This window comes from Dasypus novemcinctus (assembly GCF_030445035.2).
Source record: "Dasypus novemcinctus isolate mDasNov1 chromosome 12 unlocalized genomic scaffold, mDasNov1.1.hap2 SUPER_12_unloc_1, whole genome shotgun sequence".
In the NCBI taxonomy this organism is placed as follows: Eukaryota; Metazoa; Chordata; class Mammalia; order Cingulata; family Dasypodidae; genus Dasypus; species Dasypus novemcinctus.
In genome coordinates, this window is record NW_026688129.1 from 1,191,994 (window position 1) to 1,213,551 (window position 21,558).

The 21,558-nt window shown below is 46.8% G+C and overlaps 1 long non-coding RNA gene across 2 annotated transcripts in view; it reads left to right on the plus strand.

Moving 5' to 3' along the window:
- The first annotated feature begins 15,608 nt into the window (after nucleotides 1-15,608).
- LOC131277396 (uncharacterized) overlaps nucleotides 15,609-21,558 on the plus strand; it is a 50,728-nt gene continuing 44,778 nt past the window's right edge. The window contains exon 1 of one of the 2 annotated variants that reach the window (XR_009184572.1): nucleotides 15,609-15,663. This is a non-coding gene — a long non-coding RNA (uncharacterized lncRNA). Of the gene's footprint in view, nucleotides 15,664-21,047; nucleotides 21,250-21,558 lie in introns of those variants that run through there. The other variant, XR_009184571.2, reaches the window with a different exon arrangement.

A 21,558-nucleotide genomic window follows, 5' to 3' on the forward strand; every position in this document is an offset into this window, starting at 1 on the left:
GCACCATGGTGGGGAAGACGGGCCGCCCTTCCCGTGAACCCCGGGACCCCTACTCCAACAGGGCCTCGCAGCGCAGGCCTGCCAGGTGGGCCGAGACCCCGACTAAATCTGCCCAGCCCCGACTGCACCCTGTGACCCCACGAAGTGCACCCCGAGCCCCCCCACTGCACCCTGCGACACCCCCGACTGCACCCTGAGACACCCCCCCCATGCACCGCCTCCCCCGCCCCGCGCCGCCCTGAAGCGGCGCCCCCGCCAGGCCCCGCCGGGGCCCCACCAGGCCCTGAGGGCGCGCAGGACCAGGGCCGCACACCACTTCCCGGGACCCGCGCCCCCCACGCGGCCAGAGCGGGGGGCTCCTCGCCCCCTTCTCCACGCCCCCGGTGGTGCCTGCCCGCCTGCCTTGCCCCGACGCCAAATCCATCCCAAACTTACCGCTACCCGAGGTGGGACACGGGCGGGGTCCCTGGGTGCGGGGCCGAGTGCTCCCGCAGCCCCCACGCCCGCCGACCACATGCCCTCCCGCCCTCGTGGTCCCGGGCGGCGCCCCCGGAGCACCCAGCAGGGCCTCCTGCGCCCCACACGCTGCCAGCTCTTCAAGGCGCCACCGGCCGGGGACGGGGTGGGGCTTCAGGGGCGGAGCGTCTGCATCTGCGCCAGCGCCTGGGCCAATGAGCTCCCGCCCCGCTCCGGACACCACGCCCCTACGGGGGCCTGTCCTACCCTTGACGGACAGCCACAGGCACCCAATCACCTACTACCCGGCTTGATCCCCGGACACCTGTGCAAAAATCAAACACGTACAGCAATAATGATCAATATGCGGTGGAAATCAAGAAATAAATCATCATTTATAATAATAATATAAAAACATCACATATTTAGGAATAAATTTAAATAAAGATGTAAATGACAAACACAGAAAACTACACAACACTTTAATCAAAGATGTCGTAAATAAATGGAAAAATAGTCCCTGTCCATCAATACGAAGAATAAACGTCATTACGGTGTCTATACTGCCCGAAATAATCTACAGGTTGAATGCAATCCTAATAAAAATCAACACAGCATTTTTTACTGATTTGGAAATACTCCCTATGAGATGTATTTGGAAGGGCAAGGGACCCTGAACAGTCACAGACATATTGAAAAAGGAAAATGAAATCAAGAAAGGGCACTACCTGACATTAAAACATATTACAAACCTACAGTGGTCAAAACTGCATTATACTGTCACAAGGACAGACATACTAACCAATGGAACTGGACTGAGAGTCGGGATATAGATCCTGACGTATAGAGTCACCTGATATTCGACAGGGCACCAAGCCCAATCAACTGGGAGAGTATGGCCTCGGCAACAAATGGTCCTTGGAGAACTGCATATCCATACGCAAAGGAATGAGAGATGAACACCTGATATAAAAATCAACACAAGGTGCATCAAAGATCCAAATATAAAAGCCAAGACCATAAAGACCTTGGAAGATAACCTAAGGAAGGATCTACAGGACCTTGTGATAGGAAATGGCTTCATGAACTTCACACTCAAAGCAGGAACAGAAAAAGAAAAAATAGATGAAAGGGACCTCCTCAAATTAAAACCTTTTGTACCTCAAAGAAGTTTCTCAAGAAAGTGACAAGGCAGCCTCCCTAATGCAAGGAAATATTTGGTAACCATATACCTGAGGGAGCCTAATATCCAGCATATGGAAAGGAATCCTTTATCTCAAAATAAAGAGACAAACAACCCATTTAAAAAATGGGCAAGAGATTTGAACAGACATTTCTCCAAAGAAGAAATACAAATGGCTAAGAAGCACATGAAAAGATCCTCAACATCAATAATTAGAAGGGAAATGCAAATCAAATCTATAATGATGATACCATCTTACACCCATTACACTGGCTACTATTAAAAACGAAAGGATTTCAAGTGTTGGAGAGGATGTGGAGGAAGAGGAACCCTCATTCCCTGCTGGTGGGAATGTAGAATGGCCAGGCATTGTGGAGGACAGATTGGCACTTCCTCCAAAAACTAACTATAGGTCTGCCACATGACCCAGAAATTTCACTACTGAGTATATACCCACAACTGAAAACAAGGATGCGAACAGAACTATGCACACCAATATGCATACTGGCATTATTCACTATTGCCAAACGGAATCACCCCAAATGCCCTTCGACAGATGAAGGGATACACAAAATGTGGTATACACATACAATGGAATGCTACTCAGCTGTAAGAAGGAATACAGTGCGAACATACGGGTAACAAGGATGAATATTGAGAACCTTCTGTTGAGTGAGCAAGTCACGAGTTTGAGGACAAACATTACGTGACCTCTCAGATATGAGGTAAGCAAATCGAGCCGACTCAGAGAGCTACAGTCTGGAAGACAGGCTTACAGGAAAGAGAAGGTTGTGAGTAAGTACCCACACAGGCAAAATCTATGATAACGTGGAAATGAGTGTTTGCGCAGGGAAGGGATATGGTAGGGGTATAAGATTACCATTGGGTTGAGCAGTGCAAGCGTCACAGGTTCTAGGGTGGGATGTCCATGGAACTCAGGGGAATGTTGGGGGAAGGAGCAGATGAACACTGTGGATTCACAGGTATGTGGTTGAAACTACAGTGTTGAGTAAACACTCTGGCCATAGGACAAGGAAGGATTACTAGTTTAAGGGGCTGAATAGGAGGCATCTGGCATAGAATGCACCTGGAGCAGGCTTCTAGGGAGTGTGTGAGTGCTCATCATGTCACAGTGTGTTATATTGCTGAGTGGAGAGCCATACAATGAGTGGGAAGGGGTTGTACCCACTTCCTGGGGAGGCCTGATGTTCTCAAACAGAGGGGAGGGTGTCTCTCGAGAGCATGGGTGACAGACACCTAATGGGGGAGGACAGACTAGCGTGTCAAGCCCTCAGCATTGTTGCAAGTTATAGACGAATCTTGTCCTTCAAGTAGTGAAGCTTCGTTGTCACTGTGGTCTCCGAGGGGAGGGGAACAGGGGAATAGGATAGATGGAAGAGGGAAACTGGGGAGGCAATGGAAGTATTCTCCATGATCGTGAAATTAAGGATACAGGTCATGTTAAATTTCACTAAAAACTTATAAACCTGTACGGTCGGAAATATAAACCAAAATGTAAACTACTGACCATGGTTGGTAGCCATGTTTCAATACTTATGCATCAGTATAGCAAATGTAATATCCACATGTAAAAAGATCATTGGTGGGGAAGGGGTAAAGGGAGGATGTTGGGGTATATGGGAGTCCCTTATGTTCTGTATGTGACTTTAATGCGACCTAAAACTTCTTTGAAGACATAAAGAAGAAAATAAAGAGGTAAGACCCTGAGGTAAAAATGGAAGAGATGGCCTTGACACTGTACAGTCAAGACAACACCTATTACAGTGATGAAAGGAAAAACGTCAAAAAAAATTTTTGTAGTATTTTTCCTCTTTCAATACCCCAATTTTTTTAAGTTTTCTTACTTTTTTCTAAACTTATATGTATTTGCATTGTAATGCTTAAACAAATCAGTATTATTTCATTTTCCTCTTAACAAAATCTGGCAATATATTAGGCTTAATTTTTTAAGAAGTTTTGGATAGCAGAGGCGGTCAGCTATGGCAGGGGAGGAGCACTGGTGTGGGTGTCATTGATGGGGATGTATGGGAGGGAGCTCGCCTTGGCAAGCGTATGACTTAGATATGTTTGTATGTTCGTTGGGTATTGTCCTAGTGGGGAGAGTTTCACACTACAACTGAAGGAGGGCTGGGTTCCCATCTGCGGAACTCTGCCACATTCCCCATGGAACAGCAACAATCCCCCAAGTGCAAGGGCAATGACCAGCTAAGAAGGATGGTCCAAGGATGGGCCCTTGATACTGAGGACTATGCTTATGACCCTGTTGCGCTTCAAGTGTCAGCTGGCCTAGTGTTGCAGGGTGCCTAAGAGTTACCTCTGAAATACCTCCACGTTGCTCCAATATGGCCACTCTCTAAATAAACAGTATATAAATGCATTACATTCCCCCAAGCATAGGACATGACTCTCAGTGACGAGGCTCCCTGGCACCCAGGGATTACAACCAAGCACGAGCTGGTGATACAGCTGGAAAAAGACCTTGAATTAAAGGGGAATTGGTAAAAACAAATGAGTTTATATGGCTAAGAGACTTCAAAATGAGTCAGGAGGTCATCAGAGGGATTGTGCTTATGCACTTCTCAGCAGGATCTCATAGACAGCCAAAGATGACACAACACAACCCCAGGTAGTGGTGCTCCCAGGGGCTATGGGGACACCCTTGTCCTATGGTCATGGCAGATACATGCAGGGTTCAGTGCCTTAACGGTAGGCCCTAATTAGCAATTTGTCCTCCTGTGATGGAGTTAGACTCAGATATGACTTTCTACAATGCCTCTTCTGTCCCTTTTTATTGAACTTCTGGTGGATGCTGGGTTTGCTGTATGCCCAGGAGACTTCAATCTCTGGGCTGTCCAGGTTCCACCTGAGCCCTAAGTCTCAGTGGTGTTGCTGCACCACCTACGCTCCACTTCATTGGACTTACCCAGGTCAGCTGAGAGGGAGATGAGGATGGACAACAACCACACCAGGGAACCAAGACAGTCTACGGCTGTGGGCACGAGAGTCACATCCACCAGCCATGTGGGAAAGAAGCCCCTTCTCAATCGAGAGAAGGAGTGAGCATCGCCATCCCAGGGTCCTAGGGATAGACAAAGAAAATATGGACTAGAGTGGACTTAATGGTATTCTACAACAGAATTATTTTTACTCTAGCAATAGGAGCAATTGTATCATTGATGTGGACACAGTGGCCTCTGGAGTTGCTAAACGCAGGGAAAGGGAAAAGGAGGTGTGATGCAGAGGCATTTTCAGGACTTGGAGATGTGCTGATTGATATTGCAGGGACAGATGCAGGACATGACATATCCTACCAGAATCCACTGGATGGACTGAAGAGAGTTTAAACTACACTGTAAGTAATAGCCCATGCTGTGTAGCGGTGCTTCAAAATGTATTCATCAAATGCAATGCAAGTACCACACTAATGAAAGAAGTTCTTGATGTGGGATAAGTGTGGGGTGCGGGGTGGGGCATCGGGACCTCCTACCGCTTTTAATGTCACATTTTGTGTGATCTACGTATCTTTTGAAAGTAAATAAAAATATATATCTAGGCAAATTATGTTCAGATAGTATTAGTTTTGAAAGGATTGAAAGAAGTCAGTTAAATTAAAAAAAGGATTACCTATATAAAAACAATGAGGGCGGCGGACTTGGCCCAGTGGTTAGGGCGTCTGTCTACCACACGGGAGGTCCGCGATTCAAACCCCGGGCCTCCTTGACCCGTGTGGAGATGGCCCATGTGCAGTGCTGACACGCGCAAGGACCACCATGCTACGCAGGGGTTTCCCCGCATAGGGGAGCCCAACCCGCAAGGAGTACGCCCCGGAAGGAGAGCTGCACAGCGCAAAAGAAAGTGCAGCCTGCCCACGAATGGCACAGCACACACAGAGCACTGACACAACAAGATGATGCAACAAAAAGAAACACAGATTCCCGTGGGGCTGACAACAACAGAAGCAGACAAAGAAGAACACACAGCAAAACAGACACAGAGGACAACTGGGGTGGGGGAGGGAGGGGAGATAAATAAATAAATAAATAAATAAATAAATAAATAAACCTTTAAAAAAAGAAGACACCAGTCACGAATTCCAAGAAGAGAGCAGAATACAAAGACATGGGACTCTTTCCTCCTCCAGAAAAGTATCTGCAGGACAGGCTGAAACAGACTGGAAAAAGATCTCTAGGCTTTAGGACAGCAGGTGAAGGCTGAACCCCACCCAGAACAGAGACGGACAAAGGAGGGGAATCGCGGCAGAAGAACTGTGACTGGAAAGCAGCAGCTACTGCTCCTGGCACCCTCCCCGACTCTAAGGACTTCACAATACTCAGGCCTCTCAGCCAACTTTAGACAAAGGGGTCTCCAGGGATCCACAGCCCCTGGAAAGTGGATGGAGAGGGACACCATCTAAGGCTGCACATTCTAACCCACAAATCTGGTCTGCTGTGTCCCCACCAGCCTTTCCAGGCCAGGTGGCACCCCTCAATCTCACTCTCTTATAGCCAGGACTGAGTGTGGAGGACTCGCCTCTGCAGCAAAGAGGAGAGAGAGGGACACAGCCTAAGGCTGAAAACTTTGAACCCACAAATTTGGTCTGCGGAGTCCCAGGAGCTCTACCGGGCTGGGCAGTACCAGCCCATTGTTTGCCTTGGGAGCCTGCAAAGGACTAAGGAGATCTGACCCTCTCAATCTCCTACTCTACTAACCTGGAATGACTGTGGAGGACACAGAGGGGAGTGGAACCATTTCCTACCCAGGAAAAGAGAGGCGGTTGCTGGAGAAGTCTGACGAATTCTTTCTGAGAAAGTTTAAATTACAAGGCTCTTCATCTCCAGGCAAGAACCTCTACCACACTGTTCCAGTCTGTGTCACAGCAAAAACGCTCCAGCCAGGCACTGACCTGAAAGGGCTGCCAAAGAGTACCTTCCAGGAGCAGAACTAGGTAGAACACATGAGTAAATTAAAAATAAATTGCAGAGGCTTCTGCTAGCCTATATGGCTTCCCTCCGAAGGCCCCAGGAAGCAAGTCTGCAACCCATTACTGGGCATAGCAGTTTGATATTACTGATGAATTCCAAAAAGAAATATTGGATTAGGCTCATAAATTGGTCTTTTCCTCAGGGTATAGTACATTATCTTGGATTCAGAGGTTTATGTGATTAAATAATGATCAAGGCTTTGATGGGGCCACATCAGCAGGACGTTGTATCCCTGCCCCTTGGTGGATGGGACTCACAGAGAAAACAACATGACAAAAGAGATGGCTGGAGTTTTTGAGCTGTAGCCCAGGAAGTGAACACACAGGAGATCATCGCCAGAGGAACAGAGAGAGCTCTTTAGACACAGCTGAAGCCCAAGGGAGAGGACAGATATATTTGCCTGATACTCTACAGCTGACTTCGTAGAGAGAGGCAAAGCCTAGAGAGCCTTCTAGTCTAGAGCTGAACTTGTGGTGAACAGACAGGAGCTGGACGTGGAGAGAATTGAACCCCAGGAAGAGAGGAACCCAGGAAGCCTGAACCCTGGCACACATCGGCAGCCATCTTCCTCCAAATTGTGGCAACAGACTTTGGTGAGGGAAGTAACTTGCACTTCAGAGCGTGGTAAATAAGCTTCTACCCCAAATAAACACCTTGTATAAAGGCAACAGATTAATGATATTCTGCATCAGCACCCCTTTGGCTGACACTGGGTGCGGAGCCCTGTTTTGAGCAAAGAACAGGCACAAGACAAACCATCCAGGAGGAACACAGAATCAAAGAGCAGCAATAACACACAGCCTCCCACCACCAAAGCCCAACAACAGAGAAAGAAACTGAGCATCTGAGGAAACTGCATCCTAATCAGATGCCTAGCATCAGCAAAAATTTACAAGCCAGACTAAAAAAATGACAGACATGACCCAGGAAAAGGAATATAACAAAGCCTCAAAAGAGACACAGGATTTGAGAAAACTAATTAGATGCATACACAGTTCCAAAATCAAATTGAAAGAAAATGAAAGAAAAATATGGCTAAAGAAATGAATGAGATCAAGAAGATACTGAACAAGCACACACAAAAAACGTGAAACCCGAAATAGAAAAGTAACAGAGCTAATGGGAAGGAAAGACACGATAGACATACAGCAAACTCGAAATGAAAGAAGAAAGAATAAGTGATACCAAAGACAGAAGAGCTAAAATTACAGAGAGAAAAGACTGGGAAAAAATGAACATGGGTTCAGAGAGGTTGAATGACAACTCAAAAACCAACAACAAACATGTCATAAGATATCCAGAAGGAGAAGACAGGGGAAGGAGGGGAGGGGCTAGTATTTGAGGAAATAATAGTTGAAAATTTCCCAACTCCAGGGAAAGAAATTAACCTACATGTCTAAGAAGCCCACTGTATCCCAATCAGAATAAATCCAAATACACCTATTCCAAGACACATACTACTGAGAAAGTCAAACCTCAGAGATAAAGAGAAAATTCTGAGAGCAGTAAGAGAGAAGAGAACCATTACTTACAAGGGACACCCAGTAAGATTTAGTACAGATTCCTCATGAGAAACCATGGAGGCAAGCAGACTGCACTATGATAAAATTAGGAGACCAAAAGAGAAAAACTGCCAGCCGAGAATTCTGCATTCACCAAAATTGTCCTTCAAATACGAAGGTGGGTATATAATATTCACAAGCCAATACAAATAGAGTTCATAATAAAGAATCCATCTTGCAGGATATATTAAGGGAAGCCTTAGAACCTGAAAGAAAAAGGAGAGTGAAGCTTGGAGGAGAGAATAGGAGAATAGAAGGAGAACCAAAAAAGTAAAAAGACAGACCAAAATGTGATATGACATATGATAACCAAAGAAGAAAATGGAGGAAAGAACTAATGCATTTACAGTAATATCACTGAATATGAATAGATTAAACTGACCAATTAAGAAATACAGGCTGACAGGATGTATTTAAAAAAAGCATGAGTCAGTCGTATGCTGCGTACCAGAGACCCACCTTAGACCCACGGATACAAACTGCCTGAAAGTGAAAGGCTGGAAAAAGATACTCCATGCAAATAGTAACCAAAAACAAGCAGGCTTAGCTATACTAATATTGGAGAAAACAGACAGTAAGTGCAAAAAGTTAAGAGAGATACAGAAGGCCATTAAATATTAATAAAAGGGACAAGCAACCAGGAAGGTATAACAGACATAAATATCTATGCACCTAACCAAGGTCTCCCAAATACATGGAACAAACTCTGGGAAAATTGAACAGAGAAACAGGCATCTCTACAATAAACAAGTGGAGATTTTAAAACACCTCTCACAACATTAGACAGAACTAGACAGAAGACCAACAAGGAAAGAGAGACCTGAAACAATATGATCAATAAGTTAGACCTAACACACATATACAGAACACAGCATCCAAACTCAGTGCATTAGACATTCTTTGAACATACCCATGCATCCTTCTCAAGGACAGACCACATATCAGGGCACAATACAGCACTCAATAAATATAAACATAATCAATTTATACAAAGCATCTTCTCAGATCAGAAGGGAATCAAAATCACAATCAATGACAGAGAGAAAAAGTTAAATTCACAAATGCCTATATTAAAAAAGAAGAAAGAGCTAAAATCCAAGAATTAACTGAACAACAGAAGAAACAAGAAAAAGAAAAGCAAACCATCCTCAAAACAAGCAGGAGATAAGAAAGATTAGAATAGAATTGAAAGAAATTGAGAAAGAAAAAAAAAAACAGTCAAAACCAAAAGCCAGTTATTTGAGATGGAGATCAGTAAAATTCACAAACCCCTACCAAGATTAACAACGAAAAAAAAAATCCTAATAAATACAATTGGAAATGATAGAGGGGAAGTTATGACTGATCCCACAGAACTAAAAAGGATCATAAGAGGATATTCTGAGAAACTGTCTGCCAACAAACTAAACAACCTAGAGGAAATGAGCAAACGCCAAGAAAAGCACAACCAGCCTACATTAACGCTACAAGAAATACAAGAACTTACCAAACCAATCACATTGAAGGACACTGAAACTGTCTTTAAAAATCACCAACAATGGAAAAATCTAGGACCATGTCACTTCACAGGTGAATTCTACCAAACATTTAAAAAAGAATTAACACCAATCCTGTTTAAACTCTTCCAGAAAGTTGAAAAGGAGGGAAAATAACCCACCATTTTTTAGAAAGCCAACATCACTGTAATACCAAACCCAAATAAAGACACAGTAAAGAAAAGAAATTACCGACCAATCTCTCTAATGAACATTGATGCAAAAATTCTTACCAAAATATTTATAAATCGAATCCAGCACCATATCAAAAGTCCTATACATCACAATCAAGTGGGATTTATTCCTGATGGGCATGCCTGGTTCAATATTCGAACATCAATCGTTGTGATACACAACATTAATAAATGGAAGGAAAAAAAGACACATGATCATCTCAATCAAGGAGAAAAGGCATTCGATTAAAACCAGTATCATTTCTTATAAAAACATTTCAAAACAGAAGAGTAGAAGGATTATTCCTGAATATGATAAAAACCACACATGAAAAAGCCACACCTGACATCGCACCAACTGGGGAAAGGTTGAAAGCTTTCCCTCTAGTACTGGGAACTAAACAAGGATGCCCACCAGCACCATTGTTATTCAGCATTGTAACAGAAGCTCTAGGTAGAGCAATTAGAGAAGAAAAAATAATTGAAGACGTATAAAGAAGAAAGAGGAAGTCACCTTATATTATATTTAGAAAATTCTGAAATGTCTACAACAAAGCTATTTGAGCTAATAAATGAGTTCAGCACAATGGCAGGCAGCAGGATCAACACGGAGAAATTAGTTATATTTTTGTACACTAGTATTCCACATTTTGAGGAGAAAAAAAGGGGAAAATTTCATTTACAATAGCAACAAAAACACTCAAATACCTAGCGATCAATTTAACAAAAGACGCACAGGACCTATAGGGAGAAGATTACAAAACAATGCTCAAAGAAATTTGAAAAGACCGAAACAATTGGAAAGACATTCCATGTTTGTGAACTGGAAGACCAAACACCATAAAGATGTGAATCCTACCCAAACTGATTTATAGATTCACTGCAAGACCAAGCAAAATTTCAACAGCCTACTTTAGAGAAACAGAAAAGACAATTACCAAACCACTTGGAAGGGAAGTGCATGTGAATAGCCAAAAGTATTCTAAAAAAGAACAACAACACAGAAGTAATTTCACTGGCTGACCTTGAAACATATTACAAAGCTACGCTGGACAAATTCGCATGATACTGCAATAAAAAGATACAGAGGGAGCGATGTGTGGAATAGAACTGCGAGTGCAGGAATTAACCGTCACCTCTATGGTCAAGTGGTTTTTGACAAGCCCTCCAAGCCTGTGTTAATGGGGAAAAAACAAGACTCTTCAGCAAATGCTGCTGGGAGAACAGGTTATCTATAACCAAAAGAATGAAAGGCAACCCCTATCTCACTCTCTATATAAGAATCAACTCAAGGGAAGCAGATTTGGCTCAACTGATGGAGCATCCACCTACCAGATGGGAGGCCCAGGGTTCAGACCCAGGCTCACCTGACCCATGTGGTGAGCTAGCCAACACGGAGCGCTGATGCACGCAAAGAGTGCCGTGCCCCGCAGGGGTGTGCCCTCCGTAGGGAAACCCCGTGCCCAAGGAGCACGCCCCCACAAGGAGAGCCGCCCTGTGCGAAAAAGTTCAGCCTGCCCAGGAGTGGTGCCATGCACACGGAGAGCTGACACAGCAAGACGACACAACAAAAAGAGACACAGATTCCCGGTTCCAATGACAAGAATGCAAGCAAACTCAGAAGAACACACAATGAATGGACACAGAGAACAGACAATGGGTGTGGGGGGAAGGGAAGGGAAGAGAAGTATATCTAAAAGCTTTCTAAATATTAATAAATAAATAAATGATAATAACATAAAAAAAAAGAATCAACTCAAAATGGATACAAAGACCTAAATATAAAAGCAAGTACCAATAAACTACTAGAAGAAAATGTAGGGAAGCATCTTAAAAACCTTGTGTTATGTGGTGGTTTCTTGGACCTTACACCCAAAGCACAAACATCAAAAGAGAAATTACATAAATTGGACCTCCTTAAAACTAAACACTTTTGCACCTCCCAGGACTTTGTCAGAAGAAGGAAAAGGCAGCCAATTCAATGGAAGAAAATACTTAGTAATCACATGTCGGATAAGGGTTTAATATCCCAGATATAGAGAGAGATGTTTCAACTCAACAATAAAAAGACAAATGACGCAAAAGACATGAATAGACATTTGTTGAAAGAAGAAATACAAATGTCAAAAAGCACATGAAAAAATATTCAACATCATTAATGATTAGGGAAATGCAAATCACGACGAGATATCATTTCACAGCTATCAGAAAGGCCACTATTAAAAAGTCAGAGAACTACAAGTGTTGCGGAGGATGTGGAAAGACAGGAACATTTATTCACTGTTGGTAGGAATGCAGAATGCTACAGCCACTGTGCAGGACTGTTTGGCAGTTCCTAGAGAAGTGGAATATAGATTCGCCACGTGATCCTGCACCACCACTACTGGGTACATTCCCGGAAGAACTGAGAACAGTGATATCAACAGAAATCTGCACACCTACCTTCATAGCGGCGTTATTCACAATTGCCAAAACCTGGAAACAGCCCAGGTGTCCAACAGCTGATGAACAGATAAACTGTGTTGTATTCACACGACGGAAGATCATGCAGTGCTAAGAAGGAATAAAGTCATCAACCACACGACAACGGGAATGCACCTGGAGGACAGGATGGTGAGTGAAGCACATCCCAGGCACCAGCCAATAGATATTTGTATTTTTTTTCCAGTTGTGGCTGTCAGGCACTTGCCCTGATTAAAAAAACTGTGGTGTATTGACATGACGGAACATTATGCGGGCAGTAAGAAGAAAGGACGTCATAAAGCATATGACAACGTGGATGAATCTGGAGGACGTTATGTTGAGGGAAGCCAGCCAGACACAAAAGGACAAATACCATATGAGCAAGTTACCATTAACCAAATATATTGTGTAATATATTGTATGATTGAAAAAAAGTGTATATGTATGCAATATATTTTAGAAATGTATGATTTTATCCAACAGGGTTTTCTTTTTAAAATATTCTTTATATATTCAATTTTTAAATTTAAAAAATGAAGTGAAAAATAAAGTGAGGTTACACTAAAGACTTGAGCACTGGAGACTTTAAACTTTGTTACTTAAGAAAAAGATGTAACAAACAAGAGAGTGTAATCAAACGTTATTTTTCAGCATAGTAAAACCAAGTGTGAAATATGACTATGGATAAAACTGCAGATATGACTGTTCTCTTTGAAATTGAACAAATGTATGTTAACACTACAAAATGCTAATATTTTATTATCACTTCTGGTATCTGAAAGAAACCTGACAGAAACTACAACCTACTGCATGCTTCTATTTATATAAAATGTAAATCAGTCTATAAAGATGAAGTTACATTTGTGGTTATGTAGGGATGGGGAAGGACTGCTAAGGGGCGTGGTTTTTCCTTAAAGTACTAAAAATGTTCTAAAAATTTTTATGGTGATGAATGCACAACATTGTGATTATAATAAATGTCATTGATTATAAACTTTGGATAAATTGTGTGGTATGTGAATATATCTCAATAAAATTCCTGAATACATAAATTTAATTGTGCTCCTATTTCCAGCATGGAAATCCGTTAGAGTTTTGAAGAATTTTCTTATTAGTTTATTTTTCTTCTTATTGAAATAATGAAAATATTCTGATGCTGACTGAGGTAACGATTCACATCAACGCGATTACACCAAATACCATGGGTTGTACACTTTGAATGAACTGTATGCTTCTCTTAAAACATCAATAAAACACTGATTTCCTAAAAACATATACATGGATCAATAAAATCAATTTATTAAAATAAAAAAGAAAAGAAAAGGACTGCTAATCCTCATCCAAAGATTTCATTGCTAAGCTTTTCTTGTAAAACCTTCCTGGATTTTCCCACTGAGAGCACATTGTATTCTTCCTGGTCACACTTAGGATCTGCTGAGTGACAGGGCTCTAGGAGAACAGCGTGGTCACCTGCATGGAAGTGACAGGGCCCCAGCAGCCCTGCCTGGCTCCCCTTCCAGGAGGCAACCCTGTGAAAACCACCTTCAGAACTGCAGGGGGAAGTGCAGGGGACAAGAGAAGGGGGTGGGGTGAGAACGTCCAGCCATCTGTCCTGAGTGAGAGCAGCGGCTCCACAGCCCTGAGCTGCTTCCCTAGAACGGGACCAACTCTTCTAAGAGGCCCAGAACAGTAAGCACAGAGGAACTGCCAATCTGTCCTCCACAATGCCTGGCCATTGTATATTCCCACAAGCAGGCAATGAGGGTTCCCCTTCCTCCACATCCTCTCCAACACTTGAAGTCCTTTCGTTTTTATAGTAGCCAGTCTAATGGGTGTAAGATGGTATCTCACTATAGATTTGATTTGCATTTCCCTTCTAATTATTGATGTTGAGGATCTTTTCATGTGCTTCTTAGCCATTTGTATTTCTTCTTTGGAAAAATGTCTGTTCAAATCTCGTGCCCATTTTTTAAAATGGGTTGTTTGTCTCCTTATTTTGAGATCAAGGATTCCTTTCCATATGCTCGATATTAGGCTCCCTCAGGTATCTGGTTACCAAATATTTCCTTGCATTAGGGAGGCTGTCTTGTCAGTTTCTTGAGAAACTTCTTTGAAGTACAAAAGGTTTTAATTTTGAGGAGGTCCCTTTCATCTATTTTTTCTTTTTCTGCTCCTGCTTTGAGTGTGAAGTTCATGAAGCCATTTCCTGTCACAAGGTCTTGTAGATTCTTCCTTAGGGTATATTCCTAAGTCTTGGCTTTTCTATTTGGATCTTTGATGCACCTTGTGTTGATTTTTATATCAGGTGTTCATCTGTCATTCCTTTGCATATGGATATGCAGTACTCCAAGGACCATTTGTTGCCGAGGCCATACTCTCCCAGTTGATTGGGCTTGGTGCCCTGTCGGACATCAGGTGACTCTATACATCAGGATCTATATCCCGACTCTCAGTCCAGTTCCATTGGTTAGTATGTCTGTCCTTGTGACAGTACAATGCAGTTTTGACCACTGTAGGTTTGTAGTATGATTTAACGTCAGGTAGTGCCCTTCCTTGATTTCATTTTCCTTTTTCAATATGTCTGTGACTGTTCAGGGTACCTTGCCCTTCCAAATACATTTCACAGGGAGTATTTCCAAATCAGTAAAAAATGCTGTGTTTATTTTTATTAGGATTGCATTCACCCTGTAGATTATTTCGGGCAGTTTAGACACCTTAATGACGTTTATTCTTCCTATTGATGGACAGGGAGTATTTTTCCATTTGTTTACGTCTTCTTTGATTAAAGTGTTGTGTAGATTTCTGTGTTTGTCATTTACATCTTTATTTAAATTTATTCCTAAGTATGTGATGTTTTTATATTATTATTATAAATGACGGTTTATTTCTTGATTTCCTCCTTCTATTGGTCATTATTGGTGTAGGTGTTTGGTTTTTGCACAGGTGTCCGGAGATCAAGCCGGGTAGTAGGTGATTGGGTGCCTTTGGCTGTCCATCAAGGGTAGGACAGGCCCCCGTAGGGGCGTGGCGTCCCGGAGCGGGGCGATAGCTCATTGGCTCAAGCTCTGGCGCAGACGCAGACGCTCCGCCCCTGAAGCCCCGCCCCGTCCCGGGCTGGCGGCGCTTTGAAGAGCTGGCGGCATGTGGGGCGCACGAGGCCCTGCTGGGTGTTCCGGGGGCGCCGCCCGGGACCCCGAGGGCGGGAGGGCGTGTGGTCGGCGGGTGTGGGGGCTGCGGGAGCTGTCGGCCCTTGCCCAGGGACCCCGCCCGTGTCCCGCCCGGGTAGCGGTAAGTTTGGGAAGGACTTGGCGTCGGGGCGGGGCAGGCGGGCGGGGACCCCCGGGGCGCGGAGAAGGGGGCGAGGAGCTCCCCGCTGGTGGCGTCGGGGGCGCGGGTCCCGGAAAGTCGTGCGGGGCCCGGTTCCTGCGCGCCCTCAGGGCCTGGTGGGGCCCGGGCGGGGCCTGGCGGGGGCGCTGCTTCCGGGGCGGCGCGGGGCCGGGGGCGGGGGTGCAGTCGAGGGGGCGCGGGGTGCAGTCGGGGTGGGGCGGGGTGCACTCGGGGGGGGCGCGCAGGGTGCAGTGGGGGGGGCGCAGGTTGCTGTCGGGGTCCTGGCCGTGCGGGACTGTGGTGCCGGGCCCGCGGCACAGTAAGGTCCCGGGGGTTCACGGGAAGGGTGGCCCGCCCTCATCCCCGCCCCTCCTGCGCCCCCCATGGTCCTGAACACCCCACCGTCCCCCGTGTCCCCCCCAGGGCCCCTCTGGCCCCTGAATGTTGCCCCCAGTGTTCCTCCAGTCCCACAGCGCTTCCTCCTCCCACTTAGTCCCCCCTCTTCCTCACAGTCCCCCTTCCTGCAAGGTCCTACCCCTCCCAACGCTCCCTGTCTCCCCCACTCCCGCCTGTCCCCCCCCACTCCCTCCCCCTCACTCTCCCTCCTAACCCCCGCTGTCCCTCTCCACACCAGGTCCCTCCTTGGCTCCCATGGTCCTTCCTGCCCTCACCCCAAAGTCCCTCTTCCCCGTCTACTGTCCCTCCCCCCAAGACCACCCCTCTGTTGTCCCTCCCCGAACAGGCCGTGCAGCCCCCCCCTTGGTCCCTGACCCTCCAAAGTCCCCTCCTTTATCCCCCCCATGAACCAGCCCCCATCCACGGTCCCTCCCCCACACAATGTTTTCTGCCCCCCCAAGGCTCCTGTCCCCCATGGCTCCTCCTGTCCCCCCACTCTCCCTCCTCCCCCCGCAGTCCCTCCTGTCCCCTCCCAGGTCCCTCTTCTTCCCCGCACAGTACCTCCTGTTTCCTGATGGTCCCTCCTGGTGCCCCACGCTCCCTCCATCCTCATGGTTACTCCCACCTCACCAAGGTCCCTCACCCTCAAGGTCTCTCCTGCCCCTTCACAGTCACTCCTGCACCCCTACCTTCCCTTCTCCCCCACAGTCCCTTCCCCCAAGGTCCCTTTAGCCCCCTCACGGCCTCTACTACCCCCCACGAACCCTCCTGCCCCCCCACAGTATCTCCTCCCCCGCCAAGGTTCCTCCTGTCCCCCCCAGGTCCCTCCTATCCCCCCATGGTCCCTCCTTCCCGCTTATTGTCTCCCCATTGTCCCTCCCCAAACAGGCCATCCTGCCCCTCCCATGAATCACCCCCACACACAGTCCATCCTCCCCACAATCCTTTCTACCCCCACATGGCTCCTCCTGCCCCCCCCTTCCTGCCTCCCCCATGGCCCCTCCTCCCCGGCCAAGGTCCCTCCTATCCCCCCCATGATCCCTCCTCCCCCACCAAGGTCCCTTCTATCCCCCCATGGTCCCTCTTATTCCTCCATGGTCCCTCCTGCTCCCCCCATGCACCTCCTGTTGTGCCATTCTCCCTCCACTCCCACGGCTCCTCCCTCCTCCCCAGGGTTCTTCCCCACCCCCATGGTCCTCCTTGCCCGCCCCCGCGATCCCTCCTACCACCTCCACACTCCCTCGTGCCCCCCACAGTATCACCTCCCCTCGCAGTCCCTGCCTCCCCACAGTTCCTCCCCCACATGGTCCCTCATCCCCCCCACGGTCCCTCCTGCCCTTCCACAGTTCCTCCTCCTCTCCTACGGTCCCTCCTCCCCGTGATTGTCCCCCCACCCACTGTGTCCCCCCCAAAGTCCATCCTCCTCCATGTTCCCTCCTTCCCATGATCCTCCCCAACCCCGGTCCCCCCACATGGTCCCTCCTGTCCCCCCACCGTCTTCCCTTCCTCCAACTTTCCTTCCAGCACTCCCACGGTCCTCCTGTCACCCCACAGTTCCTCCTGTCCTCCCAAAGTCCCTCTTTCTCTCTCCCCCCATGATTCCCCACCCTCAGTGTCCCCTCAAAGTTTGTCCTCCTCATTGGTCCCTCCCGCCTATGGTCTTCCCTGCCCATGGTCCCCTCCAAGGTCCTTTATCCCCCCACTGTCCCAGCTGCCCACCCCCACATTCCCTCCTTCCCCCTCAGTCCCTCCTGCCTCCCCTTGGTCTCTCCTGCCCCCCACAGCCCTTCCTGCCCCCCATGATCCCTCCTCCACCCCTGTGGTCCCCCCTCCCCTCCATGGTCCCTTCTCCCTCTCCACAGTTCCCCCTCCCTCCCTGCACTGCCCAGGGTCCCCCATGGTCCACCCCTTGGCCCTGCCCTGCACCCTCCTGGCCCTCCCAGGTCCCTGGGTGCTTCCCCTTTCAGTGCCCCCTTGCCAAGGCCCTACACTTCAGATGGCCCCTGGAGCCAGGCGGAGGCTGCTTCTCCCTCTTCTCCTCCCACCTGGAAAGGCCAGGCTCAGGGACTGGCCTGCAGCAGTGGCTCTTCCAGGGGTCACTGCTGAGGGGGAATTGGGGGCTCCTGGGGAAGGGCTCCTGGGAGGCCCAGGGGGAGCGTGAGTGACCCCTGGTGTGTGCCTGCAGGGAGCACAGTGATTGGGGCCCTCGCGGGAGGGGCCTCTGGGTGCAGGTTTGTGCCCGGCCTGGGAGCTTTGTAGGGACCACCACAGTTTGCGTCTAAAAGTGTGTATCTGGCCCCAGAGGTCTGCAGGTGTGGTTCCTCCTGCTCTCAGGCATTTGTGTTCTTTGGGTCACAACCCTGGTGAGTTTCTTGAGCCTTTCCTTGTCTGTGTGTCCTGTTTTACTGCTTTCTGCTTTCTGGATTCCACAGGGCAGGTGAGGGCTGGGTTCTAGGGCCCACACCGCTGTGTCCCCTTCTGGCTGTGGCTGCACTGGAGCCCCTGGACAGCCTCAGGCTTGGCTTTCCTCAGGGCTCCCCTTGGTCCCAGGACACTCTTTCCTTTTGGTAGTGGTGACAAGTTTTCTTAGAAGTGTGGTTTCCTGGAGTAACGCTGAGTTCGTGAGCTCTTTCTAAGGTGATAGCTTGCTAGGGCTGGAGGAGGGCAGCTGGCCAGTGGGGGCCACTGGATTTGGGTGCCTGCTAGGACCCTCTGCACAGCCTGGGAAAGGGCGCCTGCTGGTCAGGCCGCCTGCCCGAGGCTGCTGTGGGAGCCCAGGGGTGTGCTGAGCATTTCCAGGATCTCCAGGAGCCTCTCCTTGGTGGGGGGGGGGGGATGACCTGGGTGCCTTGGGGACACCATTGTCGCCCTGCTTTGTCTGCCAGGAGCAGTCAGCCAGCTGGCCTTAAAGGAGGCTGGCTGCAGAGGACGCCTCTGTGCTTACTGTTCTCGGCCTCTTAGAAGAGTTGGGCCCATTCTAGGGAAGCAGCTCAGGGCTGTGGAGCCTCTGCTCTCACTCAGGACAGATGGCTGGACCTTCTCAGCCCACCCCCTTCTCTTGTCCCCTGCAGTTCCCCCTGCACTTCTGAAGGTGGTTTTCACAGGGTTGCCTCCTGGAAGGGGAGCCAGGCAGGGCTGCTGGGGCCCTGTCACTTCCATGCAGATGACCACGCTGTTCTCCTAGTGCCCTGTCGCTCAGCAGATCCTAAGTGTGATGAGGAAGAATACAGTGTGCTCTCAGTGGGAAAATCCAGGAAGGTTTTACAAGAAAAGCTTAGCAATGAAATCTTTGGATGAGGATTAGCAGTCCTTTCTTTTTTTTTAACAAATTAATTTTATTGATACATGTATGTTTTTAACAATTCAGTTTTATTGATATTAATAAAGCATAGAATTCATTCAGAGTGTACAATGCATGGTATTTAGTATAATCACATGGATGTGCATTCATTGCCTCTGTCATCATTAGAATATTTTCGTTATTTCAGTAGTAAGAAATATAAACTAATGAGAAAATTCTTCACACCTCTCTATCTGTTTCCCTGCTGGATATAGCTTCCATTTTTGGCTGCTCTAGCACAATTATTTATGTATTAAGCAGTTTTATTGAGATATATTCACATACAAATATAAACCATCCAAAGTGTGTAATCAGTGGCTTTTAGTATAATCACAGTGTTGTGCATTCATCATTATAAATTTTTTTAGAATCTTTTTCAGTACTTTAAAAAGAAAAACCTCAAGCCCATGATATATTAATATTTTGTAGTGTTAACATACATTTGTTCATTTTCAAAGATTACAGTGATATATGCAGTTTTATCCACATTCATATTTCACACGTGATTTTTACTATCCTAAAAAATAACCTTTTGGTTACTCTATCTCTATTTTGTTACCTCTTTTTCTTGAGCAACAGATCACATTTTAAAGTCCCCAAACTCAACTCTTCAGTGTAACCTCATCTATTTTCTTTTTCTTTTGTGCATTTAATAATTGAATATATAAACAACTTAAAGAGAAGAAAACACTTGAGTAAAAACAATACAATTATAAATTGAATATATTGGGTATATGATAAATTTTTTCCAATCATACATTCTATTACACGATAGATTTGGTTCATAGTAACACAACCATATAGTATTTGATCTTTTGTGTCTGGCTTGCTTCCCTCAACATAATGTCTCCTAGATTCATCCATGGTGTCATGGGCTTTATGACTTCATTTCTTTTTACTGCTGCATAATGTTCCTTCATGTGAATACACCGCAGTACGTTTATCCATTCATCAACGGATGGACACATGGGGTGTTCCCAACTTTCGACAATAGCGAATGATACTGCTTTGAACATGGGTGTGCTGATGTCCGTTTGTGTCCCTGCTATCAGGGCTGTATACCCAGTAGTGATATTGCAGTGTCATGTGGCAAGTTTATCTTTAACTTCTTTAGTAACTGCCAAACAGTCCTCCACAGGGGCTGTACCACTCTGCTTTCCCACCCACAGTGAGTTAATGTTCCTGTCTCTCCACGTCCTCTCCAGCACTGTGGTTCTCTGTCTGTGGCAGGATCACGGGAGTGGGATGTCAGGGACGGGATAACATGGGAGGAAGCCCACCTCGCGTCCATATAAGGCACATAAATGTACGTTCGTGGGGCATCGCCACGGTGGATGGAGATTCAGACAGTAACCGAAGGAATGTCAAATTCCCATCCTGGGGAGCTCTGCCACATTCTCTAAGACGTCAGCAAGAATCCCCCTAGTACAGGGCCAATGACTAGTGGAGGAGGGTGGTCTACTGATGGACACTTGATTTCGATGACTGTGTGTGCTTATGAACTTTCACACTTGAAATTGAAACTTGGCCTTCTATTATAGGGTGCCTAAGATTTGCCTCGTGGAGCCTCCTTGTTCCTCAAATGTGGCCTCTCTCTAAGCCAAACTTAGCCTATAAATACATTATCTGTCCCCCAGTGTGGGACATGACTCCAGGGTATGAGACTCCCTGGCACGGAGGGATTACTGCCAAGCACTAACTAGCAATGCAACTGGAAAAAGACCTTGACCAAAATGAGGAAACAATAAAGACAAATCAATTATGCGGCTAAGAGACTTCAAAGGGAGGTGAGCCCAGAGGTCATCCCAGAGGTAATGCTTCTGCATGTCCCAGCAGGGTCTCTTTCACTGCCAGAGTCTATACTACCCCATGTAGCTGGTCTCCTGAGTGTTCCAGAAGCATCCAGACACTTGAGTCAGGGCAGACAGCTCAGGAGTTTGGTGCCTGTCCAGTGGTCCCTACTTTGGAATTTATGGTCCCTAGAGTGACTGAATTGGGCTCAGTTGTTGTTTCCCCACACATGGCTCTTCTGACCTTCTATTTATATCTGTAATTGGCACTGAAGTTAGTCCTGTAGAGGCCTGCGTGTCCTCCAGGTAGGTTGTAGACAGGCCTGGTGG